Source organism: Dermacentor silvarum, chromosome 3, assembly GCF_013339745.2.
Source record: "Dermacentor silvarum isolate Dsil-2018 chromosome 3, BIME_Dsil_1.4, whole genome shotgun sequence".
Taxonomy (NCBI): domain Eukaryota; kingdom Metazoa; phylum Arthropoda; class Arachnida; order Ixodida; family Ixodidae; genus Dermacentor; species Dermacentor silvarum.
In genome coordinates this window covers 97,682,268-97,700,330 of record NC_051156.1, presented here as the reverse complement: position 1 = coordinate 97,700,330, position 18,063 = coordinate 97,682,268, and the positions used below count along the sequence as shown (strand labels likewise).

The window sequence follows — 18,063 nt, the reverse complement described above, 5'->3', positions numbered from 1 at the left end:
GGTTAGCTTACCAGTACGTTAGAAAAAAAGTCGCAGTTTCCCCCGAAAGGCGAACCATCGATTGCGGTAGCAAATTAATAGACAGCTATAAGGATAGTAGTTTTATCGAACGTATAACACGTAAACATTCGCTTATTAACAAAATAACAAGTATGGCGTCAGCGCGCACAGGCAAGCATGAACACTTCACACTCGATGACCGCGGACACTCGCTGTCAAAACGCTGGCGTGAGGTATTCGTTTATGCACGATGCTAGAGGCGAATTTTGGTACTTCTTTGTCCGGGCGAAAATGGGTGATGCATGATCGAGGCGGATTGAACTATGAGTAATAGTAACCGAACAGGGCAATAAGAATATCTGAAAAGCAGGGATGAGGAACGAAACCAATGCAAAATGAGATTAGCAATGAAATCAGTGTGATTCGCGAAGGAACTTCTCTACGGCGATGCTACTAAGTATGTGTAAGTGTCCCAGCACAGAAGCCACGAAAGACAGCAGAGCTGGAAAGTGAAATGGAAAAACCGAGCTATCGCAGTGTAATTTGGGAAGTCCTTTTTCTCAGTGAAGCGAAACGCCGACAGTCAAGTAGTTAGTGATCTATAGATTCTAAGTCATTGCGAAAGTTGCACAATGGATAAATAGCCAGGCCATGTCGGGGCACACATAAACTTAAGGGTGGGACTCAAATACTAAAAGTTAGAATATGGAGTTTTACTTGCCAAAATCACGATCTCGTTGTCAGACACGCCGTAGTGAGGGACGCCGGAATAATTTGGATCGCCTGGGGTTCTTTAACGTGCATCTAAATCTAAGTGCACGCATGTTTTCGCATTTCGCCCCCATCGAAATACGCTCGCTGTGCCCGGGATTCGAGCCCGCGACCTCGTGCTTAGCAGCCCAACACCACAGCCACTAAGCAAACACGGTGGATTATGGGTGGGACTCAATATCACAGTTTCGCCAATGCAGCTTCGTACTTGTCTCAAAAAATTTTCTGCTCCCCGGTGGTGTAGTGGAGAGACGGGACTTTTGCTTCCTCCTATTACCTATTCTGCCTATCGTCTGGAGCTGGCTTCGTGTAAAGTACTTCACCTCGGTGCTGGTTTATTGTGACGAGTGGCCCCCACGGCTCCAAGAACTTTTCAATTTCCCCGGCACGGTAAACGCTTGACGAAAGAATGAGACATCAATGCACTCATGCCACGTGTAGCGTGGTGCGAGAATCGGGCACACGAGTTTGCCGTCGAGTTGCTACTGGTGTGGGATTCAGTGAAGGCGGTTGCTGGGACATCAAGAGGCTGCTCCAATCGCCGCTGTAATCCAGCCACGTGAGGTCCTCGGCAGTTGATGCGCCCCAGCATTCAAGGGTGAGCTCGAGTCCACGGCCTGCTGTCGCGCTACGAAAGTGCTCGGGATACTGACGTTCCTGGGCCGTGCCACCGCTGCCCGCAGCTTATCCGATACCCCACCGAAGTGGGCGAAGTACTTGCTGCTATACATGGCAGGTTATTCTACTGCCCGAAGCACTCGGATGGGTGAGGAGCCCGGGATGGCAGCCATGCGGAGTGAATGACGAAACTAGCACTTTTGTGGGAGAACGTATGCCCACAAAAATAGGCTACACTCAAAGATCAACTTTAGGGGCGAAAATTGGATCAGCGGGTCAAGCGCGTTGGCTTTTATAAACGAGACATCGAAGGTTTCAGAGTAATCGCCGGTGCTAGCGTGTTTTCCACAAAGTACTACACAATTTGCGTCGCGCATACATGCAATCAGATGACACAAGGTTCCGTGACAACAGACAGCGGATAGAACCATCGATAACATTCGAGAAACTTCTGATACATGCATGCGCGTCCTGCGCTGAGCGATAACACTTGTTAGACGGTGAAACGCGGTCACCCGAGAAATATAAACAAGTACACGTGTCAATATCATAGCTTAGATATTACTGACTCCTTCTTAGTCGCATTCGCGAGTTTCGGTCCTGGAAAAATGTGAGGCCAGCGATCATACCTTGTGTTACTAGTCCCCCAGGTACGCTGGCGGCGCTGGTCCCATCGTGTCATGAATGTAGACTTGTCCGAGAACGATACATTACTCAAGTCCCATGCAGTCCATTCTGGTGCTCCTGGTGCACCATTCTGGTGCTCCAGTTCATTCTGGTGCACCAGCCGCTTGGCTTTTTTCATGCCAGAGAGCAGTTGCTTGGGGGGGGGGGGGGGGGGGGGGGCGTATCAAAGAACGTCTTACGCTGCTTGGTATGCCTCTAGGCCAATTTTACGCCGGCGAAAACGGGGATCTCGCGGACAACGCCTTCTTCGTCTGTGTTTTAAATGCATAAGCATTTTTATGCCTACCCAACGAGAAACCTGACCGTCACGTAAGACGAATGCAATGGCTCATAGCCTCGTAAGGCTGAGGCTACAAGCGCTCAGCAAGGCGAAGCGAACAGTGCATACATTCATTGAAATCACCCATACGACACACAGAACAGCACACGCTTCAATAAAGAACAAGCTCAAAACAAGCATCCGAACGATCATAAAGCATTGCAATCTCCCTCAACACTTGCAGTGGTAGTTATGCAACAGCTTCGCTGGGCATCCACTTTCGCAGGTTGATAACGAACGATAAGGGTTGATAAGGGTCGTATAGAGTCGATACGATAACTGTCGGAGTTGATAAGGGTCCGATTTAGCCAGATAAGGTTGATAACGACCGATAAATCTTGAGAAGTGTTTGTGCTAGTCGGATAAAGTTTCATAAGATTGATAATGACACCGGGCGGCGTGTAGATGAGCAAGTGCCAAAATGCTTACGCATACTTACACAACTCCGGTGGAGCAACAACGTTCGTGGCACTGTGCCAACTTTGGTTAGCCTGTCTACGTTTGTGGCATGCCAGGAACGCTGTCGCTCGTAGGCGCCGACGCGTCCAGCGCTAGTCGCGCGAAATATCGTGAAAGGGAAGGTATACCTCCGAAAATGATCGCTCGAGCATGCCTTCCCTATATGCATAGTTAAGTTAAAGAACGGGCAAGTTTGCACTCGGTGGTGCAAAGCTTAGCCACAGCGAAACTGTCAATCCTCAAATCTAGTAATGCGAAGTGCTAGCAAAATACTAGGCCAAGCAAAACCTACTTACAAACGTAGCAGCAACCAAGGTACAGAACCTAGCAGTAACCAAGTTAGCACCTAACAGTAGCAGCCAGTAAGACTTGAGAATCGACAGTTTCGCTGTGCCTATGCTTTGCACGACTGAGTGCAAACTTGCCCGTTTTTTTTTTTTCTAATGCAAACACCTAAGCTTTCACAGTACGTACCTACAAGCAAAGGCCGACACGCATAGAACCTAAATCCTTAAAATGCCGCAAATTAATTATCACCAATGTGCCAAAAGCAATAAATCCCGCACAGACGTAAGGTATGACACGCGTTCGCACGTGTTCAAACGCGCGGCTTATCCCGCTACACACACAATAAAACCACTTTCTTCACAGGGATGTCGCCGCCATCTATAGGCGCGATGAAGCGAAGTACTGCATCATGACACTAACGAGCGCCGAAATTGAGCGCTTCTGTAGTCTGAGCGCAGCAGAGGCTCCAACGTGGTGTAGCCTGGTGTAGGCGGTGTACACCTTCTGCTGAGGTGACGACGCAGTTTCCACACATGGTTTGTCCTTCGCGTCCGATTAACCCGTGGCGCCTCGTCAGCCACGGAGTGCAGCTTCAACATGCATCAGCTGTGCCTACACGCCGCCTACTGCTTCGCTTGCGATGGCACCAACTAATAAAAGCCGACAGATCCCACGCCCAGTGGGCCCAACACGTAGGCGGCTCTTTCATGACCTACATGACACGCATATCATGACATTCATGTCATGAGTCCTCAGGAGTCCCTTTAGCTACACCTAACAGACCTTAAGGCGAAAGCCTTAGTCATGCTGATAACTATGACTTCGACCATCAACCTTTGCCTTTTCCTTCACTAAGTACCACATCCGAACCCACTCCATTGGTTTTTGGGTTTTAATCTTTTTTCGCTGAGTCATTCTCATTTTAAATGCGAAGCATTTCTTGGCGAACATTTGCCACTTTGACAGTATCTATCTATCTATCTATCTATCTATCTATCTAACTATTTATCTGTCTATCTAGGATTTCTTCCTTTTACTTGCGGTGCTATGTATAATGTTCAGTCATTGTTGTCGTTATTTTTCTCAACCCCCCTATGTAATGCCTCCAAAAGGGCCGTTAGGGTACATGAATAAAAAATCTATCAATCTATCTATCTATCTATCTAGCCACCTACGTCTTGGTGCTCTCATGGTCATATCGGTAACTTGGTGTGTACTAAAATCGGCATAGTATGAAAAGAAGGTATTACGAACATAAATGATAGGTCATGACATGGATGTCATGGCATGCGTGTCATCTAGGTCATGAAATAGCCGCCGACATCATGGTGTTCTCATGGCCGTTTCGTTAACTTGGTAGATACCAAAATTGTCAGAGTACGACATGAGTGTATGACGAACATAAGTGATAGGTCATGGCAATGTCATGACATGCGTGTCATGTAGGTCATGACAATGACCCAGCGATATATATTAACACTCAAAGACCACTGAAATGAGTTCGGACGTGTTTAATAAGTGAAGGAAACACTAAATGATCCTGGTACAAGTCATAGTCATGAGCGTGACTCAGCAAAAATGACAATGGCACTTCGAAAAAGAGATTAACGCTCAAAAACCGCTGGAATGGGTTCGGATGTGGGCACTAAGTGAAGGAAACACTAAAGGATGATGGTAGAACTCGTAGTCATGACCATGACTTAGCAAAAATGACAATGACTCAGCGACAAAAGATTAACACTCAAAAACACTGAAATGAGTTCGGACGTGAGTACTAAGTGAAGGGAACACTAAAGGATGGTGGTAGAAGCCATAGTCATGGCCATGACTCAGCAAAAATGACTGACTCAGCGAAAGAAGACTAACACTCAAACACCAGGGAGGGTGGGGTTCGGATGTGGTACTAAGTGAAGGAAAGCGTTAAACATTGATGGTTGAAGTCATCGTCACGCGCATAATTAAGGCTTTCGCCTTAAGGTGTCTTAAGCCTCGCTATAGGAACTCCTCAGGACTCATGACATGCGTGTCATGTAGGTCAGGAAACAGCCGGCTAAGTGTTGGTGCTCTCATCGTCGTTTTGTTAACTTGGTAGGCTCCCCGCACACTGCTGCGCATAACATCGATTCCCACAGGGCGTGGGATCTGACGGCTTTTTTTACGTTAGTAAATAAAAATCAACGCGTTAGAAATGGTGTCGAAGACAAGGAGGTTGGAAAAAAAACTTCTGGAGTGGCGGCGCCCGCTAATGTTTACCAGCAGGGGTGAAGCCAGCGCTTGCCCTGACTTCACCTCTGAAAGAGTGCCGCGCACACCTGTGAAACAAAGGTGTACATTTAATAGGATCTTTGCATCAAAATTAGCCATCTGAAACATGTGGGAGGCGAAAAGCAGGCGTTTCCTATGTTCCACTGTTCCCTGATGTCTCTTCGTGGCCTGAGTAAGATGGCGGTGGCCTGGCTTCACTTTCAAAGCAGCATTGCCACTCCAGAATTTTTTTTTCAACCTCCTTGGTCGAAGAGACGCTACGCGTTAAAAACAAGCCGAATGAAGCCGCGGCTCTGTAGCCGGCTTTAAGCCAACAGTAATAAAAGGTCCCAACAGCTGGCGCGAGAGCAGGGCGAACGCGGGAAATTTGAAATGAATTCAGCAAAACCTCCATTACATCCATCATGGGAGGAGTGAGAGGGGAAGAGCGTGAGGGGTGGGAGGCGGGAGAAGAAAGGTTGTTACGAATCAGGGGCGGCAGAAGACTATCGTCTTTCTTTTTTTCTAATTTTTTATTTGAACGTGGCAAGGGGCTGGCGCGTACGCCAAGCCCCACTACCAAAAATTACATGTCCCATCTGCCCCGGTTTGGGGTAGTGGCGTGCTTCAGCCAACCGCAGTGCAATGGTTAGGCCTCGACACGGGGTGCCGACCTAGATGATCATCGGACGCCCGACACCAGGTAAGTATGCCAAGCCGCGCGTCGGCATAACAAGCCACTCTAAAGGGTGCATCATATAGTGCGGATAGTCTAGAGTACTCTACATGAAACAGGAAACTTTATTAAGCAATGACAACTTGCTAAATTACCTACTGCAACACAGAATCCCTTCACACATACAACTGTAATCCTAGTTCACACAGTTTTTTACTTGTAATTGCTGTGTTACCAAAATTGTGAGAAACTATCGGGCGACGATTGCCTCGGTCAAGCGATGGCAGCTTTGTGTAAAGCTGCCGAGATGGAGACGACAATACGACTGCCGCGGTGATGGCATGGCGACCATTGAAATGAAGACGACGGCGTGATGACGACAGCACGACCGAAGACTGAGTCATGACCATCACGGAACGACCATGACGGCATGATGATGTCCACACGACGACGATGACGGCATGATTGCAATGGAACATCCCGACTACGGCTTGACGACGATAAGTTGACGATGACTGTGTAGCGCCTCAGCATGCGGCGCCCGTCAAGGAAGACGAAGCTGGCATTCGAACGCGCGGCAGGTGCAGAGCGCGAATAAAAAAATCAGTTCGAAAACTCAACGCTGTCAGGGCTGGATCTTTCTCGTGTTAGCTCCGACAGTTAATGGTGACCCGATAATGAACACGCAACCCCAACCATCCCGCATGGATCCCGCCGGCTCTTCCACCCAGCCTACCGGTCCTGACGCCCAAGAAGACGCCAGACCTAACAGTGCTGCGGTGGCTGCGATCCAACACGTCAACCTGCCACCATTTTGGCCAAACAACCCCTGCACATGGTTACTGCAGGTCGAGGCGTACTTCCGTCTACGGCAAATCACCAGCCAACAGACCAGGTACTGGCATCTGGTGTCCTCCTTACCTCCGGACGTAGCCGAAGACTTCACAGATATTTTAGCTTCGCCGCACCCGAGCCATCCCTACGACACGTTGAAGGAAGCTATCATTTCCCGCAAGTCCGAGTCTGAACACAGCAGACTCCAACAGCTCATCACGGCCACAGAGCTCGGTGACCGTCGCCCATCCCAGCTCCTGCGACACATGCGCCAGCTCATTGGCGGGACCTCCGCCCCTCAAGAGGAGAAGCTTTTGCGTGAGTTGTTCCTTCAGCGCTTACCGCAGAGCATGGTCCCGGTCCTCGTCGCTGCAGGAGATGTCCCAGTAGACACGCTCGCTGAAATGGCTGATCGAGTGGCAGACTACTCGCGGGCACATAGCCTCAACGCCATGACCACGTCGCCACCGGCCACCGCTGCAGACCCCGCGCTCGCGAGCATCGACAACCGTTTGGACGCCATTGTCAGACGTCTCGATGACTGCGTACCTGCGCATCGCCGATCGGCATCCAGGTTCCAGTTCCACAGTCGCTTCTCGACGTCTCCACGCTCTCCGGGACTTCAGACAACCGACGCGCCACCGGACGACTCGTCCTCGACCATGTGCTGGTACCACCGCCGATTTGGGGCCTCTGCACGCAAGTGCACTCGCCCGTGCTCCTGGTCGGGAAATGCGACGACCGGCCACTGACGGCGGCGAGTGGTCCTGGTAGAACGTCATGCCGCCTTTTCTATGTTTCCGATAAGATCACTGGCGCTTGCTTCCTCGTCGACACAGGAGCCCAGGTTAGCGTCATACCGGCCTCCTGTGCAGATCGCCGTCGCAACGAACAGACCTGCCCACTCCAAGCGATCAACAACTCCGCCATTCCCACATACGGCCAACGCTCTCTTACACTTGACTTTGGACTACGCCGTACGTTCCGCTGGATTTTCATCCTCGCTGACGTCTCGCAAGCTGTTCTTGGAGCTGACTTCCTCAGTTTTTTCAACCTTGCTGTGGACATGCATGCTCATCGCCTCATCGATCTCAACACGCGCCTATCCATCAACGGTATACCCTGCACTTCCTCGTCAACGAGCCTTCGAGCTCTCACACCTGCTTCGCCGTATGCAAAAATTCTCGCTGACTTCCCCAACCTCACGAAGCCGCACTCCAGAGAGTCACCGGTGAAGCATTCCGTCACTCACCACATTGTGACCACTGGACCTCCCGTTTTTACACGGCCTCGTCGACTTTCTGGAGAACGCCTCACCATCGCCCGCCGTGAGTTTGAGCACATGCTTGAACTTGGCATTGTGCGGCCTTCCTCCAGCAACTGGGCATCGCCACTCCACATGGTCCCGAAGAAAGATCCTGGCGACTGGAGACCATGTGGGGATTACCGCGCTCTCAATGCCCACACCTTACCAGACCGCTACCCACTTCCTCACATACAGGATTTCACATCAAATTTGGCTGGGTGCACGATCTTCTCTAAGATTGACTTAGTGAAGGCTTACCATCAGATTCCTGTAGAACCCGCTGACATTCCGAAGACGGCCATCATCACCCCATTTGGCTTGTTCGAATATGTAAGGATGCCTTTTGGACTGCGCAACGCAGCACAGACTTTTCAGCGCACTATCAACGAGGTCACGCGAGGTCTCGATTTCGTATTTGCCTACCTTGATGACCTCCTGGTAGCAAGCTCATCGGGCCCTGAGCATGAATACCACCTGCGCACCCTGTTTCACCGTCTGGATGATTACGGCCTCGTCATAAATCCCAATAAGTGCGTCTTCGGCGTCGCTACAATCGAGTTCTTAGGCCACCTTGTCACTCCACAGGGTATACAACCGCTCGCCAGCAAAGTGAAAGCTATCCAAGACTTTCCACCCCCGACATCAATGAAACGACTCCGAGAATTCCTGGGCCTACTAAACTTCCATCGCCGCTTTCTTCCTAAGTGTGCCACTTTCCTAAAGCCCTTAACCGACCTATTAGCTATAAAAAAAGACCCGGCTGCGCCACTAGAATGGACCGACGACGCCGCATCTGCCTTCGCCACTGCCAAAAAGGCTCTGGCAGACGCCACCATGCTCATACATCCCGTTCCTGATGCCCCAATTCGTCTCATCACCGATGCATCGAGTGTAGCAGTTGGCGCTGTTCTCGAGCAGCACGCATCAGGTTGGCAGCCCCTTGGATTCTTCTCGCAAAAACTCAAACCACCGGAAGTAAAATACAGTACATTTGCCCGAGAACTCCTTGCTGTGTACCTCGCCATCAAGCATTTCCGCCATTTACTGGAGGGCCGGGACTTTTACGTCGTTACAGACCACAAGCCCCTGACGTTTGCCTTCCATCGCAATCACAGCAATTACACTGCAAGGGAGATCCGTCAACTATGCTTTATCTCCGAATTCACCGTGGATTTCAGACACGTACACGGGTCGGAAAATGCCGCCGCTGATGCACTCTCACGCATCGATGCCTTGTCGACCCAGCCACCACTAGACATGGAAGAGCTAGCAGCTGCCCAGAGCAACGATCCTGAGCTGCATAGTCTTCGCTCTTCATCCACGTCTCTATCTTTCACGGAGTGCCTACTTCCATTTTCTACCTCATTAATAACGTGCGAAACGTCTACTGGTGTTCCTCGGCCCTTCGTGCCTAAAGCGTTTCGTCGTGCAATTTTTGATCAATTGCACCATATGAGCCATCCGGGTATTCGTGCGACCCAGAAGCTAGTCACATCTCGTTTCCTTTGGCCAAGTATCAATGCTGACGTCCGACGCTGGGCGCGAACCTGCCTTCAGTGCCAGCGTGTTAAAATTCACCGTCACACGGTCACTGCACCATCCCCCTTTCGGCCTCCCGACGCAAGGTTTTCCCACGTCCATCTTGACATCGTCGGCCCTCTTCCACCATCACAAGGGGCCTGTTACCTACTGACATGTGTGGATCGCTTCACCAGATGGCCGGAAGCGTTTCCCGTTTCCGACATTACAGCACCGACAGTGGCCAAGGCTTTCACAAACGGCTGGGTATCACGCTTTGGATGCCCTTCTGTCGTCACCACTGATCGCGGCCGTCAATTTCAATCGGCCCTTTTCACCGCACTTGCCAATATCTTGGGCATTCGACACATCCACACGACTGCCTACCATCCTTCAGCCAATGGCATGGTCGAACGGCTTCATCGACAACTGAAAGCTGCCCTCACTGCTCACCAGCCAAGAGAACGTTGGCTTGATCACCTCCCCTTCGTACTTCTGGGCATCCGATCAGCATTGATGACGGATCTCGGCTGCTCGTCAGCTGAACTAGTCTATGGCGTGTCTCTGCGTCTTCCAGGTGAATTCTTTGAGCCGTCGTCGCCCCCTTCCACTCATGATGCCGCTACGTACATTCGAGAGCTGCGCACCACGTTTCACGACCTTGCTCCTGTAATTCCTGCCGACCGACACCCCCAATCTGTCTTCGTCAGCCAGGATCTGCATGACTGCAGTCACGTTTTCGTTCGGCGTGACCAAATACGGCCACCACTCACACCGGCCTATGATGGCCCATTTCGCGTCCTCCATCGTACACCTAAAACGTTCACGCTGGACATCAACGGCCGTGAAGACGTCGTGGCTGCCGATCGACTAAAACCTGCATACATTGCCGCTCTCGCGTCCGCGGAGCTTCCATCTCAAGTCTGGACTCCCACATCCAAGCACGTTCATTGGGCGACTCCTATGGCTCACGCTCTACGGGGGGGAGCCCTGTAGCGCCTCAGCATGCGGCGCCCGTCAAGGAAGACGAAGTTGGCATTCGAACGCGCGGCAGGTGCAGAGCGCGAATAAAAAAATCAGTTCGAAAACTCAACGCTGTCAGGGCTGGATCTTTCTCGTGTTAGCTCCGACAACTGCATGATGTCGATGGCCTGACGATGCCTGAACGATCACGACATGACAGAGAAGGAATAACGATGACGGATGAAGGCCGCGAACGATTAAATTACGGCTTGCTTGCTTGCTTGAAAGCCTTTATTAAAAACAAAAAGAGAGGTGGAGCTCTTAGGGGGCTTCGCAATGGGTGGAGTCCCTATTCCGGGACCCCATTGGTACCAGCCGCCAGCTTAGCCCTCTGAACCAAGGCCTTTTGGGCCTTAAGGTCTGAGCAACCACGCAGGGCCGCCTCCCACTCCTCTCGGGTTGGGTTAGGGTTGGGGGGAAGAGCTGAGTTGAGCTGGCAAGGTCAAACCATGTGGTAGGTGTCCCTCAGTATTGGCACTTGCCAGTGAAGGAAGAATCGAAATGTTTTAAGATTGCCGGGCACAATAAAGTGTTTGTGAAAAGTCGGAACAAAATGTGTTCATCAGCCTTGGCCAGCCCCTTTGCAGGAGTTGGGTATTGGCGGTGCCTGTCCTTGTAATAGGTCGTGATGTCTTTAAGCATAAGAAGATAGCCGCCTTCAGGTTCCAGGTGTTCTAAGTGGAACACCCGGTGGATGAGTGCTCGGGCCACCGTGTTTGCGGCTTCATTCCCTATTAGGCCCTGGTGGCCCGGAGTCCAGACTATATCGGGGAATCGACCGGTAGGGTCGATTCCCCCGTTGCTATAGTTCTGAAATATTCGTTCCGCTAGCGGGGTGACCCAACCAGCTTCATAATTTCGACCAGCCCCACGCGAGTCGGTTATAATATAATGAGATCGGGGATCAGAGGCAGCTAGGGCGTTAGCTATCTTCTTCAGTTTGCGTTGAGCCTGGGGCTTTGAAAGTGAGCCCATCTACTTGCTTTTCCTCGTGTATGACCGCTGCCGTATACCACCCCCTACGACATGGACCGGCCACATCCACGTAGATGACTCCGTGTTTGTTGCCATAGTGGCGTTGCATGGTCTTCCCTATCCATTTTTGTGGGGAGGGGTCGAACTCTGACGGCGCGTCTCCAGAGCTCGGGCACTCGGACCCGCTCCTGAATATGAAAGTCATGTTTCAAGTGGAGCCGGTCAAGCAAATGCCGTCCCGACTTTGTTTGAGCTAGACGTGTATATTGGTTGATGAGGTGGGCTTCCTTGAGCTCCTGAAAGGTGTTCACCACTCCCAAAGCGAGAAGTCTCGCTTTAGAAGTTGTGACAGGGAGGTCAAGGGCCCTCTTCATCACATTGCGGAGGATAACCTCGACTTTGTCTTCATCATGCTTCCGTAGATGGAGATAGGGGACCGAATATAGAATTCGGCTGGTTACGAATGCATGAGCTAGCCGCACAGCGTCCTTGCTTCGTAATCCCCCTCTCTTATTGGACACATGTCGGACCATTCGGCCCACTTGGTCCCCAACCTTGCGGAGCTTTTCTAATGTTGTGTCGACTCTTCTTTGATTGTGAATAAAGAGTCCGAGAATTCGGATCTCCTTGGCCGCGTATATGGGGCCACCAGCCAAAGAGAGGCGTATTTGTGTAGTGTCCTTAGGCGATGGTCTAACGTGCACAAATTCTGATTTGTTTGGTACACACTGGAGGCCGCAGTGCTCTGCGTAGCGATCCACTACGTGAGCGGCTGCTTGCAGGCATTCCTCCATGTGCCCTGTATTTCCCTCTGTGGCCCAGATGGTGATATCGTCGGCGTACAACGCGTGCCGCACGCCTTCGATACCATGTAGCTGGGCCGGGAGATGTACCATCGCAAGGTTAAAGAGTAGAGGGGAAAGTACAGCGCCTTGTGGTGTCCCCCTAGTACCCATTTCGTAAGGTCCATATTCAGTGTCTTGGATTCTGACGAGTGCGGCTCGATCCGTCAAGAAATCCTTGATATAGTTGAACGTGTTTGTGCCACAGTGGGTTTCGCTCAGGTGTGCTAAGACAGTGCTGTGTTTAATGTTGTCGAAAGCTCCCTTCAGATTTAAGGCCAGGACAACCTTGTCGTTGTGAGGGCGCTCCGTCGGTTGTAGTATGTCATGACTGAGTTGTAATAATATATCTTGTGCCGACTTGTGTGGGCGGAAGCCGAACATGGTGTCTACAAAAGTGTTACGATTTTCCAAATATTCGGAGAGCCTATCTCGCACCATCGCCTCCATTAGTTTGCCCACACACGATGTGAGCGAGATAGGTCTCAGGTTGTCCGTATTAATTTCCTTCCCTGCTTTGGGAATGAAAGTGACAAGTGATGTTTTCCAAACGAGGGGGACGGGAGTCTCCCCTTTCCATATCGCATTAATGTAGTTAAGAAGGGCTTCATACGCGCGATCGGCGGTGGCGTGTTTGAGTTGAAGTTCACGTCGGCGCTTACATATGCATCACCCACCACTGCGCGTCGCCTCACTTTGCACTGCCGGTTAGCGCTGCGTCCTGTTGGCGAGCGGCGTCCTGCAGCCGAGTCCCTTCGGCGAGGGTACGAGCATTTTGGTCCGGCTCTGCAGTGTCTTGGGCTGCCAATTGAGTTGCGACGCGCTCAGCTTCAGTAACTTGAGTGACAGAGTTCCAAGCGTGTGCCGCGAACGCGCGAAGGCGTTCTGCTTCGCGCTGGCGTGTCTATCACGGCAGCAAAGCGAGATTCGCCCGTCGACATCGTTGCCTTTCCTCGCCGCTTAGCACAGCAGTTTTCTTAGTTTGTGCCATCGCAAGGGAAGCAGTATGCGGCGTGTAAGCACTGCTGAGGCATGTTGAAGCTGCACTCCGTAGGCGACGACGCGTCACAGGCTAATCGGACGTGAAAGACAAGCCATGCGCGAAAAATGCGTCGTCACCTGAGCAGAGTGCCTAGACCGCCTACACCAGGCTACACCGCGTTGGAGCCGCCCCTGCGTAGATACTACAGAAGTGGTCACTGTCGCCGCTCGTTAGTGTCATGAATATGATGCAGTACTTCGCTTCACCGCTCCTAGATCGCGGCCCCATCCTTATCAAGAGAGAGCATATTATACGCGTCCGCGCCGACGTCACATCCGTTACAGGAAGTTGTTGGCGGACCCCGCTACCCAGTGGCGCAGCAAGCGCCGGCGGCCACGAGCTCCAAGTATCGCGTTTCATTTACTGAGCACTGCACCTTATGCATAGCATAGTGGTGGTTTACTTGAGAGGTAAAGGTGTACCCCAGTGGCAAGACGGATTGGTCACACAGCACTTGGTCTCACACCGCTGACATCAGTCGCTAGAAATGTCAAAGTAAAGGTACACGACGTCATCATTCTATTGCAACTACAGTCGATGATCGAGGACATGCCCTGTGCTCCAAGTCGGCGTGAAAGAGTTTCTTCGAAGAGCGGCTCCTATCCAGTCCCGCATGTAATGTGACTCATGTCGGCGTGAAAGGGCTTGGTTGCATAGAGGCACGTATTAAGACAGTGGCACATACTGAGGGACCCAAGTTGATCCGATGGTTGGTTTCGAACCCTGTTACCTCAGCACAGTTGTCCAATGCACTAACCATTCGACCACGGAGTCTACCCCGTGACCCTGGTAGGCGGGAAAGCTGTTAGATACAAACGTAGATAGATAGATAGATAGATAGATAGATAGATAGATAGATAGATAGATAGATAGATAGATAGATAGATAGATAGATAGATAGATAGATAGATAGATAGATAGATAGATAGATAGATAGATAGATAGATAGATAGATAGATAGATGGAAGATAGATAGATAGATAGATAATAGAAATATGAAAAAAATTTGGAGCACTAGTGGTGCGAAGACTGGGCAAACAGCGAAGATGGCGACCCCACCTAGCTTTATATCGGTTCGTCCAAGTTATTGCGAGGTTATGCTTCGAGACTCGGCCACGTTTTGCGCAAGATCACCCCGGAATCATCGACAGCCCAAGGAGCAACGAACACTCTGTCATTAAAGTATCTGGACACTTCTGGACGCTCAAACGCTTTTGCTCGGTTTCGCGGGCTGACGTTTCACCGCCACTTCGGCGGCGCGATACTCGGGATCGGAGCGAAGTCGTCTCACTCGCTCTCGAGTAGCGGCGCGTCGGCTTTCGCGCCGCCCTTCCTATTCTTCAGGAGTGACGATCTTCTTCGGCCACCCCATCTTCGCGGTGATCTGCTCGGCGCGGAGTCAGCGGGGCTTTTGTGCCGCCGTGGCGGCGACGCGGAGCTATATATCCCGCGGGTCCGCGCAGTGACGTTACGGCATACCTCAGCCTCTGAGGAGCCGCGGCAACCAGTCCGCATGGCGCGGTGACGTCATGGCTCGGCAAAGCTAAGGCGAAGCGATGCGGCGCGCGCGATGACGTCACGGCTCACGCAGCTGTGGCGAGGCTCGGCGCGGACGGCGCAGCTGGGGCGAAGCATTGCTAGGCAGGCGCGTAGCCAGGGGGGGGGGGGGGGGGCTGAGGCCCCCCCCCCGAATTTTTTCGTGCTGGCATGCACCGCCGACCAAAACTACCACCGACGCTGGGTCGGGCGCTCACATATGAGTAAACAGATGGGAAGGTGTCAATTTACAAAAACAATGTGTATACAAGACAGGTAGTAATACACTTTAACAATTAGAAAAACAAGTAGTCTTCATTAACAAGGAAATATTGAATTTATACATGAGCATTATAGATTACTTAAAGAAAGTCTTATTATACAAAAACAGGAAGAAAAATAGAGAAAAATACATAACATAGCACTATATTCAGTGCAGCATAAACTAAAGCAAATAAAGGGGGGAAAGTCATACAGTATTGCATATGAACAAACTCATTAAACAACAAGGATTACTTGGACTGAAAGTAGTTGTGCAGGCTGCATAAGGACAGGTCTATTTCTCGTAAGGCGAGGTTACTGAGTAAAGTCGGAAGTGTATGTCGAAGCATTTGTTGACCATAATTCGTTCTTGAGTGCGGAATGTTCCATTGTTCAGGTGTCCTAGTGTCATAGGCTGCGACATGTTCGTGTAGGCGAGCTATGTTCAATCATTCTGCATTCTGTCTACAATGTCTTTTTCACGCTCGAAAGACATTTCGGCACGAACATTGCGAACTCGGGCTGGATTCATGGCACCTGGGGTGGATTTCGTGGCACCTGGGATCACGTAACGCAAGGAGCCCCATCCGAGCACAAACTTTCAAGGGCTTTTCAATAGCGAGCGGGCGCGTTGCGGTATCTACGGAGCGCATGGATTTCAATTCCGAAATTGTATGGGTGTAACGTTCTCATAAAATTTTGACGTGAAGGGTGCACTGACATTTCCAAAGGCGTGCTTTAAGAGATTTTCAATTCTGGAACTTTGTGGGGTTAATGTTGTTATAAACTTGGACCAACATGCGTGCACTGGAGCCCTCGTGTCCAAGCCGTTCCAGAAATGAAAGCACGCGCTCGCAATCTTCCACGTGCACGAAAACACTAAATATTACCGTGACTGTGAGCTAGCAGCTGACAATTTTCTCCAAACATTTTCAGGACGCGTGCCCAATGCGATCGATCAGCTGGACCAGGGCAGGCAAAGTAAAATTTGGGAAAACAGGAGAAAGGAAATGGCCTATTATTGAGGAAATTCTTTTTGCGGGCTACAAGGTCTGGCTCTCGTTGGCCACAGGGACAGTGGTCCTATGGATTTAAGCATAGGCCCCGCTGAAAATACAGGTATTTTCAGAGCGCTTCTTCGCATGCGAGCTGATTGTGGAGATACATATCTGAAGAACCATTTGGAAGTGTTGCCCCAGTAATGCCTCGTATTTAAGCCCAGATGCACAAAACCAAATTATAGAAATTTGTGGCGAAATTATCAAAGAAAGCCTAGTTGCAAAAGCAGGCTGCTTCTCCATACGTCCTGACGAAACGACGGACATCGACGGAATCGAACAGCCTACTGTTTGTGCAAGGTACCTAAACAAGGATGCCAACGACATCGAGGGAGTGTTTTCGGTTTTATCACCGGAATAGATGCTCTCCGTCATTGCGACTGCAGGTTCTATATAAATGTGTACAAACTGCTGCAGATTCTAGTCACCCTTCCAGTGCCCACTGCCAGCGCCGAGAGAATATTTTTTAACAAGAGTTTACTAAAAAACTACTTGCGCAATGTCTGTGGAACGCATGGTTAGACTGGTGCTTCTATACACCCACAGAGACGTCGGCGTCAACGTGTCCGAAGTCATTGACCACTTCGCTCAACTTCCCCCCGAGAGAAGTTTGTCCTTTAGATAGCGAAGCAGCAAAAATCAATGCAAGTAAAAAGCTCTGTGCCTTCACGTCCATAATCTCGTAATTGTGAAAACGTATGACTGTTCGTTAGCTTTTAAAACCGCAGAAATTTTAGCCGTTTGTTCTAGCAGTTAGCCTCATGATCAAAATTATCATGCGAATACGAAAATTACGAGGACATCAATAACCAATTTTGACCGACCTTGCTCATTGAAAGCCCGGCCCACGCGGCGTTTGCCAAAAACACACTCGGATATTGGGTAGTAACTTGCCGCATCATCTGTGGCTTTCGTTTGTCCTTTTCTTTCCTTTTTAGCTACCTGCTTTTATTTCTTTTTTGAAACGAAGCAAAACCCTCCTATAATTTTGGGTGCAGAATAATTGTTGCCGCTGTGCAGGCAGTTAAATTACACATTTTCGTACTGATTTCTGCATTATTCCTCTATTATTCTACCTGTATGGTGCTGTCGCGACCGCTGCATGGCCCGAGTGCATATCACAATTTCTGCGATCATAGTTTTGTTCTTGTCTAGATCATCTGTCTTTCTGTGCGCAAAGTTTACTATCTCTGACTCCGCAACGTGTTTATTTGTCTTGTTTGACGCATAATATACAGTGACGTTTGCTTAAATACGTAGATTTATTGGAGACTTAGACTTATACTTTAATATCTTGTTGCGAGGAGTTGTGTATACAAGCAGTGAACTTTGTTTCCAGCGACTCTTTTTTGCCCTTTAGCGAGTTGTATCTTCGCATTTGTATATTCCATTCTATCTTCGCATTTCTAATGTATATTTGCAGAACTCCTACTTTATGTGGCTTCCACAGATACGAAGATGAGAGGATTGCCCTTCGGACTGGCTTTGGGGCACTTAGACGACAGGCCTTTTACGGAGGAAAAGATCTTGGGCGCGTGGCCTCGTGCCTCTGTTGTGTGCGGGGCTACAAAGGCGCTGCTGTGTTTTTGAAGTGCGCAAGCCTGTA

The 18,063-nt window shown here is 50.3% G+C and overlaps 1 non-coding gene across 1 annotated transcript; it reads right to left on the bottom strand.

The window, feature by feature from the left end:
- Positions 1-5,934: 5,934 nt before the first annotated feature.
- Positions 5,935-6,097, bottom strand: LOC119447000 (U1 spliceosomal RNA). The gene has a single exon (XR_005190898.1). It is a non-coding gene; the product is annotated as a U1 spliceosomal RNA (small nuclear RNA).
- Between the last annotated feature and the right edge of the window lie 11,966 nt (positions 6,098-18,063).